At 46.2% G+C, this 27,125-nt stretch overlaps 1 long non-coding RNA gene across 1 annotated transcript in view; it reads left to right on the top strand.

Moving 5' to 3' along the window:
* LOC144373992 (uncharacterized) overlaps nucleotides 1-26,050 on the top strand; it is a 58,513-nt gene extending 32,463 nt beyond the window's left edge. Inside the window, exons 2-3 of the long non-coding RNA XR_013433523.1 lie at nucleotides 22,430-22,501; nucleotides 25,382-26,050. This is a non-coding gene — a long non-coding RNA (uncharacterized LOC144373992). The remainder of the gene's footprint in view (nucleotides 1-22,429; nucleotides 22,502-25,381) is intronic.
* Nucleotides 26,051-27,125: the final 1,075 nt, after the last annotated feature.

The raw sequence follows: 27,125 nt of genomic DNA on the forward strand, positions 1-27,125 counted from the left end.
AATAAATTAAATTACATACCAAACTGCTGATATTTAACTATTTCCAACTTATGAAATTATCCATTTTACATGGTTTGACTTAACACAAGGCTGGCACAGAGATATGTAGCTTGTGCGGTTGTTATAAAGCTGCATAATCCATGTTGAGGATTCTTGGAAACTGCAGGATATGAGTCTAAGGAGTGTGTTTTGTCCGAGTGGCTACCTCTTGGTGGATTTAAATTATAATTTACTTGGAAGAGTTCTCAATAAGATCCTTCAAAGGGAGCCAACCTTTATCTTTGTGTGGGATGGCAAGTGGAACCTGGTCATCACAAGCACACTGGGCCTGTGTCCCCTTGAACTCTTCTATGGACAAAACTAGAATGAGATCTTTCTTGGGGACCAGCTTACCGGAGAGAAGACAGGCGTGTCTGGGGGCAGGGCTACTACCTGTCTGACTTGTTCACCTGTGTTTTCCTCACTGCTTGACAGTGAAGCTTCTCTACGCGCCCATGTCTGCTGCGTTCATTATTAAAATACAGCACAAGGCAAAGAAGAGAGGTGCTCTATCCTCCACCCTTGCTTATTTCCTGGGCTGAAGTTTGAGAGCCCATGAGAGGCTATAGTCCTAGACCCCAAGTGGCTGGACACAGACCTTGCTGGAGCATCAGTCTGGGATGAGCCGGGGCACAGTTAGGCGAGCTGGCACGAAGCACTAGAGCCTGATACCTCTGTTTTTCTGGTGACTTAGGTTCCAAGGGGACAGCTGGCATGATCATGTCAATGAAGCCGCTTAATGAAATCGACGAATGGACTTATTCACAGTCGTGGCCTGTCTCTTATGTGGTCTCAATTCAGAAAACGTTTTCCTTCCTGTTCTTTGACTTTCACATCCTTGAATTACCTGTTTTGGCACTGAATCCCTAGAAAATGAGCCCGAGGCAAGGGTCCCGCACAAATATGGAATATGGGAGGTGCAATCCCAGGTGGTGAGAGGGAGGGAACAGAGAACGGAAGGAGCAGGATGGGAAACAGCACAGCGAGCCACAGAGGCAGTCACTGTGCAGAGGTGTTTGTCTTCAGAGGGGCTCTGTGGAGCAGCAAGAAAGAGTAGTTCTCTGTGTGGGGAAGAGAGAAGACTGCATCAGCCTGGCTTCCCCAGCCTTCTGGTCTCCACTGGGCCAAGCCCACTCTTTGGGGATGAACTCCCCTCACCCTCAGTTGCCTCCCCTGGCCCCTTCTCCATCCCAGTAGAGGCAGATGCCAGCCCCCTGGGCCCATGAGGTGATGACCTTCTCCATCCAGGTAGAGGCAGATGCCGGCCCTATGGGCCCGAGAGGTGAGGATGAGCCAGGAACTCTGCGCATGGAGCTAATTGGCCTCAGACAGCTGAACCACACAGGCCCAGGAGATTGGTCTGCCACTGATGCAGAGCCAGCACTGAGGGTCTTGGAGGAAGGGGTGACTAAGAGAATCTGAAGGGTGTGCTAGGTGTGTCCAACACAAGCCCATTCAGACCCAACTCATACATATTCATTAAGGGCCTCCATGGCTTGGGATTTATAATGCACAGGGAGCATTATTTATGCACGTAAAGAAGGGTATTCCAGCCTGGTAGGATGGTCCAGGAATGAGACACAATCCTGACCACATAAATAAGGTACCATGGGATCCAGATGAGGGGTGATGTTGGCTTGGACAACGCTGGATACATTCACAGGTCTAGGAATGCCCATAATCTCTATGAGGTTGAAGGCGTAGTAGCTGGATCTATTTACGTATCATTGAACATATTTAAAATAACACAGATAAACCCATTTCTAAATTCACTCCATTAGTCACTGATTCAATAGGCCATGTGCTAGGCACTTTCTTACCTTTTCTTACTTAGTTTCACCACCGCCCTGTGGAATTAGCTGACTGGCCCTGCTTCATGGTTGAAGAAATTATAGTTTAGTCATAGCAGGTAACTGGTGCAAGGTCACCGGTCTCCACACAGTAGTTTCTGACCACATGGTCAGTGGTTTCTGACCACAAGGTAGGAGGAAGTGAGCACAGGGTGCAGGGAACACCCACTTGGGCACCAAGCCTTTGGGGGGGTGAGTTGAGTGACTGTTACTGAGACTCAGACCCCATCAGCACTGAGCTGCAGGTGCTGATGAGTCCCATGGCACACAAGTGGTCCCCAGAAGAGGTAGTTTAAAATCTTCCATGGCTTTGGCCTGCCAACTGACCTTTTAAAAAAGTAGTTTCACTTTGTTACGTAGGTTTTGTTTGGATCCATGTAGAGTGGGAGCTGCTCGGGCCGTCGGCCCAGCTTTGCTCAATGGGGGAGGCAGGGGGTGAAGGTGGCATGGGATGGAAAACCTTGCTGGCCCTCCAGAGCTGGACCATGACAGCCCAGAGGTGACATGGCAGGATGAGTAGTCAGCTGGGAGGTCTGTTTTGTGACCAGGGAAGCCACCTGGGGCTGGAGAGCAGAGGCTGGCCAGTGAGATTCCTAAGATGGCTGTGACCGCCACCTCAGGGGAGAGACACATTGCCATTCCCGGAGGGGCTGTGTCCCACCTGGAGCTGAGCAGAACCGAGTGGGACTGAGAGAGTTTAGGGGACTAGATATGGCGGCGTCAAGACCTCCTCCCCAGATACGGTCCTGGCTGAGCTGCCTCCCTCTGCCAGTGAGAAGAGGGTGTGGGTATGGACCAAAATACACAGGTCAGGAGGCCCTTGGGGGATGATGGAGAGAGGTCAGGCTTGCAAAAGCATCTTTTGCTTCCCCCATGAAACCAAGCTAATGCAAGAAGCCAAAACCATTGACATCACTGCACCCACTTTTTAAAAACCAGGCAGTACTGTTGGCCAGTCCTTACCAACCCAATGCTCAGTCTGCCCGAGATCCTGGTGTGAAGTGTCCCCTGTGGACTCCAGCATTAAAGTCCCATCCCCATTCATCTGAGTGCACTTGGAATGTCATTTCTGAATACTCAGAGCATCCCCCAGGGCCTCGGGCAGGGAAAGAGGATAGACCCAGGAGAGAGGCTCCATCCACTTCTATGTCCCCTCCCTTCCCCAAGGACAACCTGTGTCTGGACACAGGTCTCATTCACGACCAGTTGCTTCTCTTGCCCTAGTCGGTGCAATGAGTACCCTCCATCACCCCAGGCTGTCTGGAGATCCAGCCTGGAGCCAGGACCCCTCCTCTCCCAGGCACTGAGGCCTTCCCTAGGAGCCCCCTCCCCCTTGACAAATAAACCAGGGTATGGAGATCATTACGCCACACATTATTAGGCAAAATTGGATTAATTAACCTCATCTGGCCTCTCAGCTTGGGAGACAGAAAAAAACGAGGTCTAGTTCAAATACAGCACTTTGAAAATGTCAGCCATGACTCAGTGATAAATATTTATAAATATACATGCTGCATATCCACAGGGTGGCCAGTGTATTTTTACATGTAAGTATACAAAGACATTCTGTCGTTAACATGCATTCAAAGCAGGAGCTTTGAAAGGGCCATTATGGCTTGAACTATGAATGTTTATTAAGAATAATATGCAAAATGGGGCTCTGTTTGAACGGACCCATTGAGGAGTATCAGAGCGCCAGGGCCGGGATGGCAGCGCCAGGGCCGGGATGGCGGATCCAGGAATGATAACAATGTTCCTAAAGGGACCTGGTCCTGGCTGGGGAGAGCCATGTGGTGTGTCAGTGACCTTGCCACTTCAGGTGGTGGTGTTTGCTCTGGAAACATTGACTTAGGGCTCCAGTGCGCCCTCCAGCCCCGGCTCCCCAGGTCCTGAGTCACAGATCCATGTGAAGGGTTTTCCCTGTGGAACTGAGCTCCAGGTAGCAAGTGGGGGTCCAGACCCGCCTCCCAACTGAGCCGCTTCCTCCTCTCTGGCCTGAGTAGGAAGCATTTCTTGAGTGGTTGACCCTCCCAGCCTCTGCCCTGTTTTCCTTGGTAGAGACCTTTCCAGCTGAATTCCTTCTGGGCTTCCCAGAATCCCTTCCTCTATTTATTTATTCCTTCCTTCATGTATTCAACCAGTGCTTATGAGCCCTACCAGGTGCCCAAAGTGGACCCAGGTGCTGGGTTATGGTGAGGAGTAAGATTGTGGATGAGGCAGAGGGAAGAAGAAACTCAGTCCTGCTGGTCCTGGGGGGAGGCAGATGGAAAGAGAGATGGGCATACAGCACTGGTTACCTCAAAGAGGGGTGTGTGATCTACAGGTCAAGCAGGCTCATGTCGCAGGCTCATGGTGGGAGACAGGCTGGGGGCTATTTCAGGATGGGGTGTCCAGGCAGCCCATCAAGGAGGGCAGCTGTGTTCAGAGCTGGAGAGCAGGAAGGCTCCGGCCTTCCAGAGCCCCGGGAACATCTGAGGCTGGGGGAAGGTTCCAGGCAGAGGAACAGCAAGACACAATGTCAGTAAGATATGGCCTGGACCTGCTCCATATCCGAATGTGGGAAGGTGAGCATGGAAGAAGAGAAGCTGGGGGCATGTGGCTGGAAGCTAGAAGGAGCCCATGCAGGCTCTAGTCTTGGAGCACCCCAAAGAGCTCCCCAATGTTGGTCCTTTGCAGTCTGGGTTTATGGATGTCCCTACTGTGGAACACTTGGGGAGGCCAGGAGATAGTTACAAATTAGTGGTTCCAAGCCACCCTTGTTGATTGATTTGTTTAAAGAAAAAGAAACCCATAGTCTCTGGATTTGGGGCATTCCCCCCTCTCTGTACTACTTAGCTCAACTGCCTGCCATAACGTTTTCATCATGCTGCTTGATTGAACCCTCTTTATTTGATGCCTGTTGAGCTGGAGGCGTCTAAAGTGAATTATTTCCTCTCAGACACTCCTTGGCTCACTTATCACTCAGCATGTTTGGAAGATAAAATTTTAAAACTCAACTTTATTTATTATTCCAAGAATAGTTGACATCAAGATCAATACATCTGGACAGAAGCTATTAACAATTTTAATGAGTTACTCAGTAATATTCCAAAGATGTGTCAGTGAGTCATGGCCCCTTTGATTAAGGATGTACTTCAGAGACTACTGTAAATATATAGAGGAAAGGCTGGGAGTGAGGAGCTGTCACTCATCAATCCTGGAAAGAGAAGTGGGGATTCATGAATAAAGACGCTCACAAGGTGACTGTCCCTGGGCTCTACAGTTTACTGTAAGGGAAATAACCTTTTAAAATGTCACTATTGGTCTCCTACTAAATGACAAACACAGACATTCACCTTTGTCAGCTGTCAGGTGTGGGGGGTGTTCTGCAGATATGGAGGGGGAGTAGATATACTTGTCTTTTTTTTTCAGGTTCAGATCTGGGACATTGATGAGGAAGGAATAAAAGTTTTGCCAGGAGAACAAAACCAGAAAATGGAAAGTTATTGGAAAAGTTATTGGGCAGCTCTGAGAACAGGGGGCCAGGTGACAGTGGTCTCATGAGCTTTGCCATAGGATTCCAGCCAAGTGATGCATGCTTTGGCACCAGGATCTGTCAAACATCATGACACTCTCTTGAGGATCTCTTTTATCCCCTTGTTCATTTCACTCCCTAAAATGTCCTGTACAGGAACTCTAAAGGTTGCCCTTCTCTGAATGGCCCTAGATTGGCAGAGAGTAGATCCCACCCTCCCTGGGAAGAAGTGTGGGGCAATCAGATGCTGATGTTGAGCTGTCTCTGGACCATGATCTGCGGAAGGCAAACTTAATGCTGTTTGCGCCACAAGGAAGAGGCCACTCGTGTGTATGCCTCTGGGCAGGAACATGCCATCGGACCCAGCTCACCTTAGGGAACAGAACTAGAACCAATGGTTTGCTCTTGTGCTAGACCCAGCTTGGAAAGAAGGTTGGGGGCTGGGGGAGATGAAAGGCATTATTAATATTCATACCCTGTGAAGTGTTTAGTGGCAAACCTAGACTCACGAACCAGAGCATGAGAGATTGTGGGCTTCAGCAATCTGAACCTGGTACAAGGGAAATGAAGGTGATGGGTGGAGGTGGAACGGGGCTGTGAATGAGCCAAAGAAAGCATCCAATAATGTGAATGCAATTCTGTGCTGAAAGGAGGTGGGAGGGGTGAGTGGGACCCAAGTTAAAGGACAAGATGACTGTGGCTGCCTTCTCACAGCCAGGGTTCTGTGGATGCCAAGGCAATGGAGCTCAGAAGAGAGGCACTGATTTCCACCTGTTCTGCCATCTTGCTTTCCTTTTCTTTTAGTGGAAATAGACTTTGAAGTTGGAATGACCTGACTTCAGCCCCCCACACCTGTTTAGTAGCTGAGGACACAGTCAAGGCAAATACGTCAGGAGCATACAAGTTCAGCATTGAGAAAGTTTTTATGATAACACCGTTGTCACCCTACAGAGCTGGGGTGAAAATCAAATGAGATCATGTGTATAAAGCACTTGCTATGCAGTCCAGCGCTCGGCACATAAATACCTTCTAGGCTGGCAATCGATTGCTGCCAAGATCATTGTTCTTTTTCTTTAGTTGACGAGGACAAACTTGCAATCTAAATGGGAAAAAGGTGAGTGGCACCAGGGATGTTCTCTATACAGACATCTGACTTGGCATGGTTAGGCAGGATTTTCAGCTTTACCATGGCCCGAGAGGGACATTCACTTAGTAGAAATCCTATTTTGAATTTTAAAGTTTGACCTTTTCCCAGGCTAGTGACATGTACATGATACTCTTTCTAGACACTGGCAGCAGCCAGCTGCAGCTTTCTGCTGGCCACAGTCCCAAGTGTGAACAGCCAGCACTCCACACTTGCCATGTGGCTAGGCCAGGGAGTGGGCCGGGAGTATGAAGTGCATTTTGGCTTACAGTATTTCCCACTTGGGATGGGTTTATTGGGGCATGGCCTCGTTGTGAGTTGAGGAGTATCTGCTTGTCTTCTTTTGTGATGCTGGGGATGGAACCCAGGGCCTCGAGCACAAGAGGCAAGCGCTCTGCCACTGAGCCGAATCCCAGCTCTCTGTCTGTCTTTCAGACAACCAGAGACATGCAGGGCTGGCCAACCTGACTGTAGATGGGAAGTCTCAGTTTCTCTGGGATGGTAGTTCGTCAATGCAGTTCTGTATTATTTTAATTTTTAGAGTGTTTTACCAAGTATCTGCTGTGGACTTCTGGCAGTGACCCTGAGTGACATGAACAGCTCTGGATGCAATGTCTACAGAAGCTGGAAAACCATTGCATGAAAATAGAAGGCGCAAAGCTTACACAAGGAGAAAGTGCTAGAAACAGGGCCCGCGAGCAGCAGGAAGAGAGCAGTTGTCACAGAAGCCAGGGCAGCAGGGTGGAGAGGCTGCAGGTCCGAGCAACACCCTCTTGAGTGTGGGGCTCAGATGACAAGGAAGCTTTTCTCCATCCAAGGCTCTGGGTGAAAAATCGGAACTTTAAACCCAAGCCTGACATTGTTTATAATATATAAATCACCTCAGCTGTGTGGTGAGTAAATCTCAAAAAAAAAAAAAAATTGAGGTGCTGGGGATCCAACCCAGGGCTTCGCACATGCTGAGCCCATGCCGGTGCCCTGGAATGATTCCTGAGTCTGAAAGAATGACCCAACCCAGGCTCCCCTCTGGCTGTCCGTGACTGGGAAAGGATGTCCGGGTGCTTACGGCTCCCCTTAGAAATGGCAGAAACAAATAATCCTATCAGACGAGTGCTCCATCAATAGTTTGTTGCTGCAAATTGCAATTAAGCAGCTTCTGGCACTTCCAAATTAATATGGTACCAATTTCCATCTTGGTATGGCTTCATTTAATGTCCTGTGACATCTGACATACTGTATCACTTCGAGCACCCAAACAAGAAGCTGCATGTCATTCAACCTGTCACAGATGTGGAAGTGAAGAGGCGAGGCATGGCTTCCCAGGAAGCTGTGGTCATTGGCACGTTCCACTAAAGGACACTGGCCCTGGGCTGGTGAGAATCCTGGGGGTCAGGGACTCTGCCTCACACCCTTGTTTCTGAGTGGATGGTACGTCTCTTGGAAAGGAGAGATCCACACTTTCTGGAATTATACCCGCCACCCCGCCCCAGTAAGTTGTTCTTTTAAAAAGTTTTGTGCTTTTATTTTTGATTGACATAACTCATACATACATGTATGGGGTACAGTGCTGATATTTTGATACATGCTTATAATATATAATAACCATATCAGAATGATTAGCATATCCATCACCTCAAACATCCGTTATTTTTTTGTGTTGCACACACTCAAAACCCCATCTTTATTTTGGAAAGGACAATTCTTTTAGTTACTGTCTCTCTCCTGTGCTACAGAACATGAGAACTTATTTCTTTCATCTGACTGTATTTTTTGAACCAGTAATCAGTTTCTTTCCATAACCCACCCACAGCCTCTGGTATCCAATATTCTATTTTCTACTTGTCAGATTCTGCATGAATGGGAAACCGCAGTATTTGTCTTTGTGTTCTTATTTCACTTAACATGACTCTTTCAGGCTCCTCCACATTGAAAAAAGGCAGGACTTACCATTTTTAAAGGCTGAATAATATTCCATTGTGTAAATGTACCACATTTTCTCTATGCAGTCATCCACTGATGGACTTAGGTTGGTTTCATATCCTGGTTATTGTAAATAGTGCTGTAATGAACAGGGGTGCAGATGTGTCTCCAGCTCACCCATTTCCCTCCCTTTGGATATTTGCCCAGGAGTGGGATTGTTGTGTCATGTGGTAATTAGAAAACCTTTCCTGAGGAACTTCCATACTTTTTTCTATAATGGTTGTTTGACTTGCATTCCCACCAGCAGTGTATTAGAATTCTCCTTTGTCCACATCCTCACCAGCATGTTTTTTTTTTTTTTTTTTTATGATAGCTGTTCTAACTCGGGTGAGATGGTATCTCAGTGTGGTTTTAATTTGCATTTCCCTGATGATGAGTGATGGGGAGCAGTTTTTCAATATCCACCTCTTGGCCATTTGTATGCCCCCTTTTGAGAAATGTTTGTTCCAATAATCTGACCATTTTAAAATCAGACGGTGTGGCCTCTTACTTTTCTTTTTTTCTGTTGAGTTGTTAGAGGTCCTATGTACTCTGGACATTGATCTTTTGTCAGAGGAATAGTCTGCAAACATTTCTTCTGTTTCTGTTGACCATTTCCTTTGCTGTGCAGAAGCTTTGGGGTTTGGTATTAATCCATTTATCTACTATTCCGTTTGTCTATTCCATTTTCTTTTGTTTCCTGTGCTTTTGAAATCTTATCCAAAAGACTGTTACCCACACCTTGTCCTGACCTGTTTTCTCCTAGAAGTTTCATAGCTTGGGGTCTCACATTAAATCTTTTTCCATTTTGAGTTTTTTTTTTTTACTTGTAAATGGTAGATATAAGGGTCCAGCTTCATTCTTTGGCTTCTATATCTCTAAATTCCCTGTCCTTTATCCAATGTGTGTTCTTGGCACCGTGGCTATGAATATGTGGATTTATTTCTAGGTTATTTTTTATTCCACTGGCCCATATATGTGTCTGGGCAGAAGCTGGTGCCATACTGTTCTGGTTACTCTAGTTTTGTGGTGTGTTTTGAAGTCTGGTGTTTGGATGCCTCCAGGTTTGTTCTTTTTACTCAGCATTGCTTTGGTTATTGGGGTCTTTTGTGGTTTTATGTGAATTTTAGAATTTCCTTTTTCATTTCTATGAAGAATGTCATTGGTATTTTGATGGGAATTGCATTGATCTGTAGATTATTTGGGGGAATAGGAACATTCTAACATTACGATTCTTCCAATCCATTCAGGTGGGAGGTCTTTCATGTTTTGTATGTGTGTGTTCTCACCAGTTTGTTTCATCTGTGTTTTTAAATTTTCATTCTAAAAATTTTCACCTTGGTTGGGGTTTGTGTAAGCAAACCAAAGACTCATGTGGTTAGAGGCTTGGTCACCAGTCTGTGGAGCCAGCAGGAGGTGGAGGAACCTTCGAGAGGTGGGGCCTAGTGGGAGGCAGTTAGGTTGTTGGGGGGAAGTGCCCTTGAAGGGGATATTGGAACTCTGGTCCCACCTCCTCCTCGATTTTGCTTCCTGGCCAACATAAAGAGAATGGCTTTGCCCACTATGTGTCCCCACCATGATGCACTCCTTACCACACACCCAAAAGCAGTGGGTCAACTGGCCATGGCCTGAAAGCTGCAAGATCACAAGCAAAAATAAACCTTTCCTACTTATGAGTTGATAATCTCAGGTAATTGGTTATAGTCATGGAAAGCTAATAGAACTTCTTTGGTTAAATTTATTTATAGAGACTGTAATTATTTTCAGTAGCTATTGTAAATTGGAGTGTTTGTTATTTATTTATATAAACACTATTAATTTGTATATGTTGCTCTTATATCTTGCAATTTTACTAAATTTGCTAATCAGTTCTAACAATGTTTTAAAGTCTTTTGGTTTTTCCATATGTACAGGTAAGAACAGGTAACCTGCAAGCAGTTGTAGTTTGACTTTCTCCTTCCCAATTAGGATGCATTTTAGTTTTTTCTCTTATCTGATTGCTCTAGCTAGGACTTTCAGTACTATGCTAATCAAGAATGGTGAAAGTGGGCTGGGTGGTGCATGCCTGTGATCCCAGAGGTAGGAGGATCCTGAATTCAGAGTCAGCCTCAGCAACCTGGAGAGGCCTTAAGCAATTTAGTGAGACCCTGTCTCAAAAATAAAAAGTAAAAAGAAAGGCTGAGTATCTGAGCACCCCTGGGTTCCCTCCCTGGTACAAAACAAACAAAAACCAAAAAAGAATGGTGAAAGTGGTCATTTTGTTTTGTTCAGATCTTAGAGGAAACACTTTCAACTTTCCCCTGTTCAATACATGTTAGCTGTAGGTCTGTCACGCGTGTCCTGAATTGTGTTGGGGTATCTTCCTTCTTGCTGAATTTCTGGTTTTTTGTTTTTGTTTTAATCGTGAAGACATGATGCATTTTATCAAGCATCAAGCAAACTATTCTTATCAAGCCTCTTTCAATGTATGATTCTGTGGGTAGAGAATTGGGAATTGGGGCCCCACACCAGATGTTACCCTACACCTCTAAGAAAACATTATCAAAATTTAGAAATTGTGTGTTCTTGGAAAAGTTTTATTTTAAAAACATAAATAGAGCTTTCAAGAGCCATCAGGAGAAATCAAAAGGCTCAAATCATGGATTTTTTGGGGTTGCAAAATAACAACTGTGTGTATGTTGAGGTGAAATTTATGTAACACAAAACTAACCACTTGAAAATGAACAATTGGGCAGCATTTAGTACCCTCACAATGCTGGGCAGTCACCCCTCCAAGGAAATACCATTCCCTTTAAGTGGTCTCTCCCCATTTCTCTGTGTCCTCAGCCCCTGCCAACACACTCTGCTTTCTGTCTCTGTGGATTTGCCTGTGCTGGGTATTTCACATAAATGCAACCATACCATATGTGGTCTCCTGGATCTGACTTCTTTCACTTTGCATATTTTCAAGGTTCATCCACACTGTAGTATCAGAACTTTACTCTTTTTTAAGGCTAAATAATATTCCATTATATGGAGACTGTGTGTGTGTTGGGGGCAGTTATTCTTGTTGTTTTTCTTTTTTTACAAGTTGCTTTGTCTATATCGTCTTGGTCCTCTGTAGTCAGGAAGCCTAGTTACCTTGCCACTGTGTCTTATCCCTGCTTTCATGCACACATGAAATGTGGCTTCCTGGTAGGGAAATGGTCCAGTAGCACTGTGAACTTCTCTGGGACTTCAGTGGGCAGTGTAAATCTTCAGAGAAATGCCTGTAGCACCTCACAAGCAGCATGCTAAGAATAAGAGATGCTGTGCTTTATGTTGGTGCAGGGGGTGGCATTTTGAGCTCGGGGTTATCCACGGCTGCAAATGGATTCTGACCCCACTGGGTTAAGCCAACACAAGTGGCCAATAGAATTGGAATGAAGCTTCCAACTTGTGGAACTCTTGCTAGAGCAAAATTATTTGAACAGTCTCTGCAGAGGGGAGGATCCCTTGCTCTGGACTGCCGGGAAGGTCGTTAGTAATTTTATTCCACTTTGACAATAAAGGATTTTGCTCCATTTTTCAAAGTCTTGCTCAGAATTTCCTCCTTGGCTCCTCCTCCCTATATCCCTGCTGAGGGGCCGCCTGGCCAGCAGGAAGCCCTTCCTGTGCTGGGTAAAAGCTTTCAGGTGACAGGCCGAGCCCCTTCCAATGCGACATCAGAAAGCTGAGCCTCCCCGTCCTTCCTCTCAGGGTTAATGGGATGGGCACCCAACTCTGGTTAGTGTTTTTCTTCTGCCCAAGAAACGTAAAGGTGAGTTGGGATAAAGACAGGCGATTCTGGAGCAAAATCCCCATTTTGTCCTTGGGGCTGATTGTTTCGGGGTTTGAAACATTGAAAAACAATACTGTATCCATCTCCAAGAGGAAAACTGGTTTTATTTTTTATTTTATTATTATTATTATTTTTGTTTCCCTCCCCATGAAGTGTTTGAAAGAGTTGCTGGAAAACCCAATGAAGCTGGTTTTCTTTTGAATGCCTTCTTCCAGGCAGCTCAGGAGCCTGCTCTCGTGAACTTGCCCTCTGGCTCTGATCTTGCTCACACAATTGAAAATTTTTATGGAATCTCTGCTCTGTGCCACTGAAACATTTTTAAAAAATTAGAACTCAATGTGCTTCGAGCCAGGCGGCCGGCCCCCTCTGCCAGGAGGCAGGGCCGTGTTGGTTTTGCCCAGCACCTGGAGGATCCTGGCACTCGGTAGGTGCTTTGTGAATGCTGACAGAAGGAATGAGCGCTGCTTCCTGCCTGGCTGTATCAATATTTTCCTGGTTCTGCCAGGCCCAGTATTTGCTATGTAAGCATTTCATGTCTGCACATGTGTGCGGATGGCGAGAGGTGGACGGTCTCTCCTGACTGGCAGCAGAGCCCAGCAGCCAGGAAACACTGCCATCTTGAAGGCTGGAAAGGGACGTGGGGATGGAATCCAGGCCAGCTGGGGCTAAGGAGCCCACCCTGGCCTCTGCTTGCCCTGCCCAGCCTCCCCCGCAACAGGGCTACAGAGAGCAGAGGCTGAAGCGTCCCTGCCACATGGCCCAGGCTTTGGAATGTCCAAGCCAAGATGGGGCGGGGGGTGTTTGCAAAATAGCAAAAGGTGCTTGTGATGGAAATCCCAAGGTATGTTCCACAAAAGCCTGATCCCAGAGCCCATAGGGAGAAGGAGCACTCCTCCACTTCTTCCCAGTTTGGCCCCAGGTCACAGCAGAGAACCAAGCAGTTTCTGGGCCTCTGAGGACAGAGGTGGGGTGGCCAGCTGGGATCATTCCCCAGACAATTCCCTGCCTCCCAGGGCTTGGTGTGGGAGAGGGACACTCTCCCAGCCCCTGGGCAGAGTTAGTGTACAGCTGTGGTATGGTGGCCAGGGAGGAATTTCAAAGCAAATTGTCTGTGCTTATTCAGTTCTGGCTACACTTATAAAACTGATTTTAGGGGACACCTAGATATGAATGTCTTACGGCACTGAGTGAGTCTGAGCCACTAGGCGGGCATGATGTTGCTGGGGCAACAGCAGAAACTTGAATCTGGACTAAATTTTTAGGAGACTGATTTCTACTGTGCTACTCAAAGGAGAATAATTTTTATTCGTTAGTGGAAAATTCAAGGCCTTCAGAACAAAATGCAGACGTGTTTTAACAAATGTGCAAGAAAAGAAAACTCTCCCCAGAGAGTGGAGAACTGAACCCAAGCCCAGGCCTCTGAACGAGGGGGAGTTTTGTCCCGAGGACCCTGTTCCTCTGTCTCCGTCCTCCTCCTTCTGCTGCTTGTTCATCTTAGGTACCCATCCTGTGTCCCCTGCCACAGGGCCAGGATGCCAGAGGTCACTAACTCTGACCCTCAAATAGCGATAGCTTGTGGCATTGCTCTTCCTTGGGGACTCTAGGACTGTCTTGGGGAAGGGGAGTCTCAAAATCTTAAGTCTTCCTTATCTAAAGGCATTAAGCTCTAATGGTGATATGTCATGCGAGAGGGTACAATAAGTAAAACCAGAATTCTCCAGGTGTCCATCCAAGAACCCTTGAAGGCCCTGCCTCCCCTACCCTTCTTTAAGTCAAATCAGAATCCCCAGTCTCTGGGCCAGTCTCTCTGATGGCCCCTCTGAAGGCCATTGTCTGGCTCCCGTGTCACTCCCAGTGCTGGGTCCACAGGGGCACCCAGTGGCCTTGTTTGATGTGTTCCTGGGGTCTCTAGTGCAGGACAGAAGGCATGGAATATAATTTTTCCTGCTGTGACCAGGATGTGGTAAGGTGCTAGCACCCTCTGGTGCTGTTGCTCACGGGACAAGATCTGAAACCTGGGAACAGTTTAGAGTCCTCATATCAAAGCCCTTCCCGTCCCTTGCAGACTGATGGCAGTGTCCCCCAGAAGGCTGACACCTTAGGCCCTGGCCCTCGGGGGTATACATACCCCGCCCTGAGACCCCAGGCCATATGGACGAGGGGCTCTTGCTATAAGATGTGGACAGTGATGGCCTTGGAGAAGGACCAGGGAGGACCATCGATGCAGAGCAGAAAGTCCCACATGATCCTGACTGAAAGTGCATTCATGCCTGTGGCTTATGCTGGGGCCATGCAGTACAGGAGAGTGAGAGTTTGTTTTAGACCCAAGGTCTGGGTGACAGCTGTCCTACTACCTGGGTGGCTTTGGGCAAGTGAGCCTCTGTCTACTTAGCTGTAAAGCAGGGTTATTGGCCCACTTCATAGGGCTGTTGACGATTAAATGAGAGCATAAGAGCATCGAGCCGGTATGTGATAGGCATGCAGGGACGCTCCTGCCCTGCCCTGCCCTCCTGCCTTCTCTCTGAATAGAGCACCCACAGCAGTCTCTAGATGCTATCGCCTGCTGCATGGACACCTTGGACCCAGGCCAGCCTGAGGACTTGTATCTTACAGGCTGGTTCTGTTTAGTCCGAGTCTGGGTGCTTGCTAATGGACTCAGCCTGTCAGCCCACCCCTCAGCTGCCTGGCCTGAGAGCTCTGACTGCCAAACCTCTGGCCAACATGTGGGCCTATGTACAAGAGGACCTGGAGCTGAGCTCCTCCTGCCCCTCTGGACATCCAAAGGTGGCTTCCTTGCCTGAGCAGGGCATTCCCTACTTTCTACCTGCCTCCGGGTCTTAGGGGGAGTCCGCTGTCCAGCCTGCACACTCCCTGTGCAGGGGTATGCTTCCTTAAACCCGTGTGCGCCACGTGTGTGTCCTGGTGAGCTCTTCAGACATTTGAAGTGGCCTTAGATCATGGAAATTCACTTCTGTCTTACCCAGCATTCCAAGTCCACAGTGTGGCTCAGCTCCACATCATTACCTAGGAAGCAGGGTCCCTTCTGTGACACAGCCTGGTCTCCTAGCCCATTCTCACTGTGCACAGAATGTAGCTGAGTTGCCACCAAGCCTGGAATCCAGGCAGCAGGAAGGGAAAGGTGAGGAGACAAGACCTACACAGTGATGTGGGTCCCAGGCCAGAAACAGCCCCCACATTCCATTTGCAGGAATTTAGTTCATGGCTGCACCTCCCTGCAAGAAAGGCTGGAAGACAGAGGAGGAGGGGACAGGCCATTCTGATGGACAGCCAGCTTGGTCACCACCCTTGTCTCACATGTCCTGAGTGCTGTGCGGACTCCAGTTGCCTCTGCCCTGCTGAGCTCTGATCCAGCTGGGCAGTCAAACAGCAGTGCACCACATGCTGAGCCCTGATAGGAGAGAGCATGGGTGAGCCAGCTGCTGGCCCGGCTGTGTGCATGTGGGGACAGGATCCAACCAGGAACACAGGAGGGGCATCCGGGCTGGTGACTGTCCAACAATGAGAGGAAGGACACAGCGGTCCTTAAGACACACAGTCTTAAATTTTATGCCTTCAAGTTTTTAATCATCTGGAAAATAAGTGATTGTGACTTGGGCTGTTTATAACCACTGAAGACCTTGGACAATCTCTGCAGGAGTTTGAAGCCCTGTGTGTCCCAGGTTGCTGTCCCTCGGCAGAGGTTTACGGACAACCTTCCTCTTTCTTTCCAGGAAACACTCCCTGTGATAGAAGCCACATTTCATTGACTCAAAGCCAAAGACACTTTCGTTGAGTTGTCAGAAAATAGAAGTTGATTTTAATGTCTCGGAACTAAAGAATGGTTTGATGTCATTATTATTTTTAAATTATGTCTTAAGAAATGATTAATTTATTAATAATTTTGAACTTACCATTATGCCCTCCCAAGCTGAAGAGATCCCAGGAAAGGGCACCAGTCCTGCAGTCACCACGTTCTGAATAGGTCTGTCCTGCTTCCAGGAGCCATGGAGACACGGCTGCCCCTCAGGTCACACTGTTCCTCCTTCTCTGAGCTTTTTGTCACAGAGTTTGTCACCTGCCTCTGTCTTCAGCTTCACTCCTCCCAGACCTCCAGGTCGGGGGGCTCTCAGCTGCCAGATAGACACAATGCTTCCCCCAGCCTGCCACCGCCAGGAGCAACATCCCTGGCACTGAGACACAGAGAGATTCTGGTTTGCTTCTCGTGGCTCACCCTCCCAACTCATCTATCCCACTCAAAGGTGTCTTTTTTTTTTTTTAAAGCATTTAGAATATAAAACAAACACGAGGTTCCCTGACGGTTAATCTTATGTATGAACTTGGTTAAGCCCAGTTGGCAGCTCAAACATCAATCTCCATGTTACTGTAAACGTGTTTTTAAAGTGGACTAAAAATGTGAATCAGTGAAAGTTGTGTAATACGGATTACCGCTTTCTCTCAATCTCTTCACAGGCACGCCCATGTGTGACTCTGTGTGTGTGTGTGTGTGTGTGTGTGTGTGTGTGTGTGTGTGTACACAGCCCCAGCCACATCCCTGGGTACAAGCAACCATGGTTCAAAAACATTTTTTCAAAAGTTGCATCTGGCAGGGTACAGCGGTGCACACCTGTAATCCCAGGGACTAGGGAGGTTGAGGCAGTTAGATCACAAGTTCAAGACCAGCCAGGACAAGTTAGCAAGACCCCATTTCAAAATAAAAAGGGCTGGGGATGTAGCTCAGTGGTAGACGGCCCTGGGTTCAATCCCAAGTGCCAAAAAAAAAAAAAATCTATGCTGAACATGTAAGACATTTTTTCTTATTGTTTTTCCATAAACAATACAGTGTAAAACTTTTACATAGCATTTACTTTGGGAGCTGGGGATGTGGCTCAAGCGGTAGCGCACTCGCCTGGCATGCGTGTGGCCCAGGTTCGATCCTCAGCACCACATACAGACAAAGATGTTGTGTTCGCCAAATACTAAAAAATAAATATTAAAATTCTCTCTCTCTCTCTCTCTCTCTCTCTCTCTCTCTCTCTCTCTCTCTCTCTCCTCCCTCCCTCCCTCCCTCCCTTCCTCTCACTCTTTCTTTAAAAAAAAGCATTTGCATTGTAGTAGATATTCTGAGTTAACTAGAGATGATTTAAAGTATTCAGGCATATGAAAGATATAGGGAGGGAGGTGGGGGGTATACTTGACCTTCCTCAACTTTGAAAAGTGGCAGAGGTGGTGTGCTTCCTTGCCCACTGGGCATCGCTGCAGGGCAGGCCATGGCACTGCCAGTCAGAGAGCACTAGAGCTCCCTGGCCACGTGCCCTGGTTGTATGAGGGGAGTCTGTCCTCCTCCTTTACACCACGTGCAGTCTGATTTTCATCCATTCATTTATCAAACAGACGTTTTTGAACACCCAGTATGTGCTTGGAACTTTATGTAATCCAGGGGAGACAGTTTACGTGATAGATAAGTCATCAAAACAGTAGGTGCATATAAATAGGATGTCTGGGGGAAGCCCTAAAGAGAAGGTGACATTCAGTCCCAAGCACTGTGGCAAATTCCCTCGTGAAGCCTACTAAAGTAAGGCTGTCTGAAATGCAGGCTTGGAGCTCTTTGTAACAAATGTTCCTTCTAAAACAAAAGTTCTCCTAAGCAACTCAGTGAGACCCAATCTCTAAATAAAATACAAAATGGGGCTGCGGAAGTGGCCCAGTGGTGGAGTGAGCGCCCTGAGTTCAATCCCCAGTACCTCACCCACAAAAAAAGATTTTTGTAAATATGACAATGAGTAATATGATCATTAGTAAGGTTATGTTCTCATTAGTAGGTTTAGTTCATTAGAATAGTGCTCATGAAAACAAACATGTGACAATCTTTGATTTCGTTAAGAACATGCATAGATTAGTTAAGACCACACCACAGCGAAGTGATGCAGGCATCCTCATCCACCCGGAAGAGCATCCAAATTGTAGACAACTGCTAACAAAGTAGATCAGAAACGGAATCTACAAAGACCAGCTCCCACATCTACCTTCTTAGAAGACTTTCTATTCAAGAAGGCTATAAAGGGCCATAGGGAGAGGGTGTCTCCTTTCACATTATCCAGAGTCTTATCAATAATTGTAAATATTGTGACTTTTTATGTAACATAAATTAATAGATTGAGAGTTATTGTGATAGGTTGTAAACAAGAATGGCTAGTGGAAACAGAAGAATGGGAGACTCACAATGGGTTTCCTATTAGGGGCTGAGACGTGGCTCTGTGGTACAGCATGTGCCCAGCATGTACAAGGCCCTTGGTTCAGTCCCCAGGGCAATCAAAAACCAAGAATAAACAAACACTTTCTGCCCAACTGAAGAGGTGTGTGGAGATCGCTAAGAGGATTGAAGCCACAACATGGTCCATATGAAAAAATCTCTTATGGCAGAAACTCCATGGACTCAAATCCCTTGGAAGGAGTTTCAGATCTCTTTGACTTTCTCAAAATGTATTTCTTGGATTAAACTTTCCATAGGGTAACTTGAGAGACAGGCAAAATAATAATGATAATAATTTTTACAACCCATCATAATAACTCTCAATCTATTAATTTATGTTACATAAAAAGTCACAATATTTACTGGGTTAAAGAATTGACCTGGGCTTACTTGCTGCAAGACTTCTCAGAGCCTTTAATTTGAGGCGCACATGTGCTGTGTGTCTCCCAGAGGCAACATTCTGAAGCTCAGTGCCTGGGGATGGCTTTTCATGAGAATCCCATGTAGGACCAGAGTTCTGCAAATCACATCTGGGGAACTCTGGCATGAGTTATTGTAGGTAGCAGGGCCAGTTAAAGCATCCATCTCAGTAGAGGACAAAATAGGAGAAAGGAAGTCGAAAGTGCGACAGGTGATGTATATCTAAGACAGGAGGAAAACAACTCAACAAAAAAGATCATGAAGCTCAAACACAAAGAGTTCAAAGTTATCTGTGCTGGGATGCTCCTTCTCTGGGGAATATTCAGAACAGGTCTGTAATAACTTAGAAATGCAGAATGATGGATTCCATGAGTTTTACCTAAGTCTCTTCCTGCTCCATTATTCTCTGTCACTTTGCTTTGTTCTCTATTTATGTACCATTAAGTGAGTGCAGATGGCTTACTTGCAAATGAAACACATTCCTGAAATGCTGTGTATAAAGCAAATATATTATTTGTAAATGGAGTCATATTTTCCACTGATACAATTCCAAAGAAGCATGTTAACCTCACACATCATCAAAGGCAGGCGTAGAGGAGGCGATTCCACCTGTGTCCTTGAGCAGCTCTTGAGAGCTCTTCTCCCCAGGGCCAACCCTGGAGAGGGATTGGCCAGGGACTTCTGATCTGAGCACACTGTCCACAATTGGTTATGCAACCTCTCAGTCAATCCCCAAGCATGATAGAAGTTCTCAAATGATTCCAGAGATTCAGAATGGACAAGTCATCTCATTGCTTTCTCTGGGCCCACTTATATGAAAAAGCACCTCTGATAGCAAAATGATACTACTATACACACACAACTTTTCTGGAAGGTGTATACTGGAAAAACTGAAGCAGACAGACATTGAAATGGAGGCTCAGGATAGATTTCTTTTAATTGCAGCCTGATTTAACTTTTTTTGCACTCTTGTCTCATCTAACCTGCTACATCTGAACGAGAGCCAACTTTGACAAAGTTAAGTTAGGGCATATATTTGGGGGGAAATGAAAGTAGAGGATCCTTTTCCTTTTTTTTTTATTTGTTATATACTGAGGATTGAACCCAGGGACACTTAACCACCAAGCCACATCCCCAGCCATTTTTATATCTTATTTAGAAACAGGATCACACTGACTTGCTTAAGGCCTCACTAAATTGCTGAAAATGGCTTTGAACTCACCATCCTCCTGCCTCAACCTCTTGAGCCCCTGGGATTACAGGTGGGCATCCAGCAGGATCCTTTTAAATTCTGGTTTTCAGATATAAAAGATATCCCCAAGGAGAGAAGACCCACATGAAGTCACTGATCTCTTGGAATCCCAAGGATTTGGAGCTAACTCTAGTTCTAATTGCTTTGGCAACTGACCTCTTGAATTCTGGCCCTGAAATATTTTAATGAAATTACAGGTAAAACTAGAAGCTGAGAAAGGTCTTTCTGATCTCCTTCCAACAGCAGTTGGTTCAGATCTATGACCATTTAATCTGCGATCAATAAACTTCCAAGGCAGGAGAGTCCACCTCAAAGCCAAAATACTGAGAACCACCCAGGATCTGGGAACATAAAGGATCTGGGAAGCATGATGATGTCATTCCCCCAACAGGACAAGCGCAGAACCTGAGCTAACAGCCAGTCATTATCCAGGAAAGTGACGAGTCCCTGTCTCACGCCCTCTTGGTGCTGGCGAGAAGGAATAGAGTGGTGTCTCATTATCTGATACCCTGGAAATAGGAGGCAGTTCTCAAATCAAAAATATCCAAATACTGAATTTTGCCCTGCCGTGTAGTTTGAATCTTCAGCTTGGTGCTATTGGGAGATGGTGAAAACTTTAAGAGGTGGAGCCTAGAGGGAAGGCGTTCAGTCATCAGGGGATATGACCTTAGAGGGGATAGTAGAACCCTGGTCCCTTCTTCTTCCTCTGTCTCTCTCTCTTCCATATCCCAGCCCCTACCATGATGTGCTTGCTATTCTTCCACTAGAGGCCTAAAAGTAATGTGTCTGTCCAGTCATGGACTGGAACTTCCAAAACTGTTACTCAAAATAACCTTTTTGTCTTTATAAGCTTATTTATCTGGGGTATTTGTTATAGTAATGGAAAACTGACTAACATGGCCTGACAAGCCATGTTAATCACTTTAGTTGGAAATCCTTAATTGCATCACATATTTCTCTGCCTGCTTAACTGGACAGAGGACACAGCACATTCTTGTTACTGTGTGGTACTGTCTTCATTCAGCCTCATGATCCTGTCTCTCCTAGGTCACAGGGATCATCTTCTCCCAGATACAAGCTTCCACTTCCATGCTCATTGTCTTTTCTATCAGCCACATGCACTCCCACCTCATCTAACCTGCTACCTCTGAACCAGAGACACAGTTAAGTCAGATCACAGAGGAAAGCTCTGCAGAGAGGCCACAGTCACCAAAGTCTACAGGGTCACAGGATGACAGAGGTCAGTATAGTTTCCCTAAACATGGCACCCTTTGCTCTTTCGCTTCATAACCTTTGGCAGAAATGGACATATAGAGAAATGTTTTCCACCCATGAGGAAAATAAGGCCATGGGCATAATGAAAGCTGACCAACAGCCCCAGTCTCCGCATTCAGAAGGCTCACGGACAGCCTCTGGCCTTGGCAGCAGGACCCCAGGCTTCTGGTCTCATGGATTAAGGGTCCTTTTACCTTTCAGAGACTTGCTTTTTCTGTTAAATTTACTGACTTGGTAAAGGAAATCGTCATGGATTGGAAATCAGGAATGAGGATTATTGGAAGCAAAAAGAGACTCAACTCACTCTGAAGGGAACAACTATAACCCAGCTCCTGCTGATGATTGTTGGAAAGCAGATCAGGCCCAGACCTTTTGTTTTTCAATACAAAAAATACAGAACTGTGAGTGAAATCTCCCAATACTTCCTAATATCACATCATTATTGTCATACCCAATTGACGACTTAGGACCTATTGAAAGGAGTAACCTACAGTTTTAGGGTAGGCACTCTGCTTGTGCTCCTTCTATAGTCATTAAAGTCATGTACAAGAAGGTTCCATATGCAGAAAATAAATGAATAAATAAATAACAACACACACACACACACACACACACACACACACACACTTCCAGGTGCGTGTGTTGGTCTCCTACAGGTGCAAATGTGTGTGCTCTCCTGGGTGAATATGGTCCCTGCTGTGAAGCACAGAAAGCAGTTACTGCAGGGAACACAAGCTATTTTCCCCATCATTCCAGACCTTTCTTCTCTTTCCAGCAATGCCAAATTGCCTTAAGGCAGCTGGGGAGTGCTTGTCTGATTTATGGCTCGACTACCATGGCTTCTGGAATCTGTGTTCATTCTTGCCCTAGTCCTGTGATTTATAAAAGACATCTATAACCCAGAAGCAACTTTTCCTTCTCTACCAGGGCAAGCAAGTGCAGGGAAGAGTGGAGACGCTAGTTTCTAATTCCCAGAGCATCTGAAGTCAGCACTCTTGGGTAAGATGCTAAACTTTTGCATTCCTTCTTCCTTCCTGAATCCAAAACAGAAGCCTCAAGCGACCCCCTGCTTTTCTGACAGGGGTTTCTCTAGCTAAGCCTGATGCTTCAGTAACCTGGAAAGTCTGGGGAGGGAAAGATAAAATTGCAAACAATTTAATTCCATTTCCTATGGGAAGTTCTGCTAAGGAGTTTGGTTGGATAGGAAATAAAGTCATTCATTAAAAAGAAAATATTCAAGTAATCCTTAGATTTCCATCTTCTGGGAAAAAAGGATGCTGGGATCAGAGTCAGTAAATCAGTGTTCCTGACTCAGCTCTGCCCACATACCTGTGGGGTCTTGAGTTAATCAGTTCACTTCTCTGCCTCAGTTTCCTCCTTCATGAAAAGAGGCATTTACTGCCCCTTCCAGCTCTCACATCCCATCTGTCTGTGACCTTCAGTACTGCCCTTGGCAATGCTCTGGTGCTCAGAGAAAGGTTTAAGTAAAATTTCTCCTTTTTATTTTGGTTGGAAATGAACCTTGTTGGATATATATATATATATATATATATATATATATACATACATACATACATATATGAGAATGTATAGAAATGTCATCCAAATGATTATCGGAGGAATAGGATGGATATACTGGTAATATATATATGACATTTCTATACATTCATTCATATCTTAAGTGCAATTATTTAAAGAAATTCTGCTGTGATTCTTCTAGGCAAAGAGCCTTCTGGTAAAGCAGAGAGCTAACCAAAGTCTATTTTTTATATCATTTTTCATTTGAATGTTTGTGTCAAAGAACAAAACAGAAAGGTGAGGACCCTGCCTTTCTTTTGAGAGAGCAGGTAGGCCTGGGCCTGCTCTCAGGTGGACATTCAGTGTCACTCATCAGAACTGTGCTTTGCTGAGAGTTCATTTCCTGCTAAGCCCTTCAACTGGCAGCCTCGTGTAACCCTCACCACAATCCTAAGAGGCAAGTGATATCAGCTTCCTTGTTTTGCAGATGACAAAACTAAAGCTTAGCAAGGTCAAATTAGGTGTAGGCCCAAGTTCAACTCCAAAGGCAGGCAAGCTCTGAATCCAGAAACAGGAGGGCAGCCATGCTTTCCTGCCCTGGTCTGGGTCCTTCAAGAGAAGCTGAAGGGGTCACAGCAGTGCGATGAGGGCATGCAGAGCATTCTGGGCTGCACTGAGACCCCCAAGGAAAGCTGCAAGAGTTGCTCTCCAGCCAGGAGGAGGCAAATGAGACTCATTTGTAGAAGAAGCTGGCTTCTTCCAACTTCAGGGTCTCCTCTCTCTCCACCTTTGAGAAGAACAGGGAAGCTGAAACAGCCTGCAAAGTGGAGAGGACATGAAAGTGGTCGGGAACCAAATGGGGAGTGAGGATGATGACCAGAGGGAGAAGACTGGAACAGAGTAACAAAGGGCTCTGTAGAACAACGTTCTATTTATCTGAGACATCCACACAGACACAGGAGAGATCTCCAGGTGCTTTCAGAGCCCCATGGGGGAGGGGCTTAGCACACCTGCAGCTTCTCCATCACAGACAAATTGGCACGTAAACAAAAATCTATCTATGCAATTAGGAGCCACAGCTTCGCTCTTTCTTCTTCTCAGTATGGGTCAGACGCTCACTGCACTCCATTCCACACACCATCTGTGACAGACCACATATGGCCATGTGCCCTTGAACATGTCACCACCCCTCTGAGCCTCAATTTCTCTTCTCCACCAAAGAGGAAAACAACCCGCCTACCTGCCTTGTTTTGTGGTAGTAGGCACATGATCATCATAGTCGATCTTTATATAGTGCTTGTGAGTTTAAACATTGTACGTGTATTAATCTATTTAATCGGGGCTGGGATTGTGGCTCAGCGGTAGAGTGCTTGCCTAGAACCAGAAGGAACCAGGTTCGATCCTCAGCACCACATAAAAATAAGGGCATTGTGTAGAGTTCCCCATCTACACTTAAAAAATAAATATTTTTTAAAAATCTATTTAATCATCAAAACAGCCCTATGTTATCAGAGCTATTTTTACCCCCCCCCCCAGTTGACCAAGAGGGCAACTGAGGCTCAGAGTAATTTCATAACTTGCCCCAGTGTCACCCAGCAGAGGAGGGACTTGGACCTAACCACCTGGCTCCGGCGTTCATGGCCCTTACCATTTTATTCTAGAGCTTACTGCCCGAGGAGAGCGCTGGGTGGGTCTTTCTCAGAGGAGAGCCTCCTTCTTGTTTCTATGAGAACCCCCCTCAGAGGGGAGGCTGCACAGCAGGGTCCAGTTCACAGGGGAGAGTGAAGCTGCCGTCGAGGTGGCAGATGCTAGCCAGGTGCCTGGCAGGCTTCCTGGAGGTGAGGGAAGGAATGGGCATTCTCCAGCCCCTCCCAGCCAAGGGACTGTCTTGCTATGTTCTTTTTCAAAGTGATGTCTTTGCTGCCAAGACCGGGTTTGTCTGTCTCCTGGAGACAGCGGTTGTCAAGCCCTGAGAGAACTGCAAGCATGTCAAAAATACCAGCACCAGCAGACTGCGGGGCTGCAATTTCCTTTTGAAATGTCGGCTTTGCTCTCGCCAAAGAGCCAAGGTCTGTCTACCTTCCTTGCAAACTGCAGCAGAGGCAACTTAAGGGTCCAAAATGTTTCCCAGGGGCAGGCAAAGTGTATCATCCAGGGCACAGGAGCAACTGAGAGAAAATTCTCCATATAGTAACAATGATATGGTTGGAGTTGGGTAAAATGAAGAAGAAGAAAAAATTTGCCATAATCCGCAGCAGGGTTGGCCCCAAATAGGTCAAGTGATAGCAGAGGCTAGACCAGTGTTTCCTGTTGGGATAACACTTCCTAAGTGTCACTGATAGGTTTCCACTCCTCCTTTAGGGTCACATGTGAAGCAAGGGGATGAGGACCAAGAAGGAACAAAGAAGCAGGCTAAACTACTTCCTCAAGTTCAGAACAAAGGGACATGAAAACAGGACAATCTGCAACTCCGCAGGGACTGCAAGCCCAGAAGGGGAAAGTGGTGCATTGGGAAACCCAGCAACATGAGAACTAAGAGCCCATCTGTCCTTATTCCCAGTGGCCCGTGAGTGGGAAGATACGTTCTCTCCCTCCAAACCCCCAAGCGCCAGACCTTATTCTGCCACGAGATATCTGTGCAGCCTGGTATAAAGAGGAACACAGAAAGGAACCCTACTGTTGAATAAATGGATTTCTTTCCCTCCTCTAAGTGATCATGACACACTAGAATTAGACCACACTTTCCTTCCCATGGTAATAGCACACCGTCAAAACCAATCAGAGCCAGGATGGCAAGTCCAGCCACATTGTCCTGGGAGGACAATGTTCTCTGGGAATCTAGCTTGGCATTTATGTAGAGATGCAGGGCAACAGAAATCCTGCCCGAAGCAAGAGCTCAACCAGTAGGGAGAAGGAATAATAAGTTGGCAGGACTAGAAAGTGTCATCTGACAAAAAGCCCTAAGGGAGAGAAGGAAGAGATCCTGAGGCACAGGCCAGAGGAAGAAGAGAAGGAACTGGCTCACAGATAACAATGCAAAGGTAAGATGAATGAAGGTTGTCATCTCCCACTTCTTTGGTTTATCCAAAGCACTAGAGAATGCTGGTCCTCGTTCTAGAGCAAAGAAAGAAGGGTTAATGACTACTTTAGTGGGTAGTTGGGGTTGGAGGCTGGGAGAAATAAAACCTTGGCTTCTAGGAAATTTCTTAAGGAAGTCAGAGTTTACAGGTCCAAGAATTAGGTGGGGCTTTTGGTTTGTTTGCAGAGGATTTATTTATTTGTTTGTTTGTTTATGGCCCCCAAAAAACACATTCTTTAAGCAAGCTCACCTCCCTACTCCTATATAATTAATATGTCCAACACATTTATCATTAGTTCAGAATGTGCTAATCATACTCTGCACCTACCAAAAGAATGGCTTGACATAATTTTGGAGAAAGAAAAAGGATATAAATCCTACAGTAGCTTCATTGACAAAATAAATACACACACTATCAGTTCTTGGTATTGTACACAAATCGCAAGGTGCAACTGCATGAAAGCTCTGAAGTGTCCCCATGTGGCAGAAGAAAAAAACTGTCATTCCATTACAGACCTTCAATCTGGTCCATCACTAAAGATGCTAACCTTAACTTATAAAACTAAGTCTTCCTCCCATTGCAGTGGGAGACTCCCAGGTTATTAGACTGGTGTCTCCTTTTCCCCAAAATTGCAATGTTTTCTGTTGTTGTTGTTAACTTTTGGAGTTGATAATGACAATATTGATTGTCCCCACAGTCCTATTTCAGAACATTTCCATCACCCCCAAAAGTACTTTGGTGCTAGCTAACATCCCACTCTTGGGCCCTTGAGGAGCCTGGGGGTTGTCCCAATGTTCTGATGTCCTGATGCAGATGGGACTTAACCCTATGTGCCACGGCCTCCAGTAGGACAACCACACAGTCTCCTTATGGACTGGTGGGGAATCTTAACCTACATCCCCAAGGAGCATCTCCTGCACCTTACACCACTGGGAATGGTGTCCCTCCTTCTCATTCTGCCCTTAGTGCACAAGGAAGCCAGCCACAGGCTAAGCAAACCTCCAAGTCAGGCGACCCTGAGTGAA

This window comes from Ictidomys tridecemlineatus, unplaced genomic scaffold (assembly GCF_052094955.1).
Source record: "Ictidomys tridecemlineatus isolate mIctTri1 unplaced genomic scaffold, mIctTri1.hap1 Scaffold_54, whole genome shotgun sequence".
NCBI lineage: Eukaryota > Metazoa > Chordata > Mammalia > Rodentia > Sciuridae > Ictidomys > Ictidomys tridecemlineatus.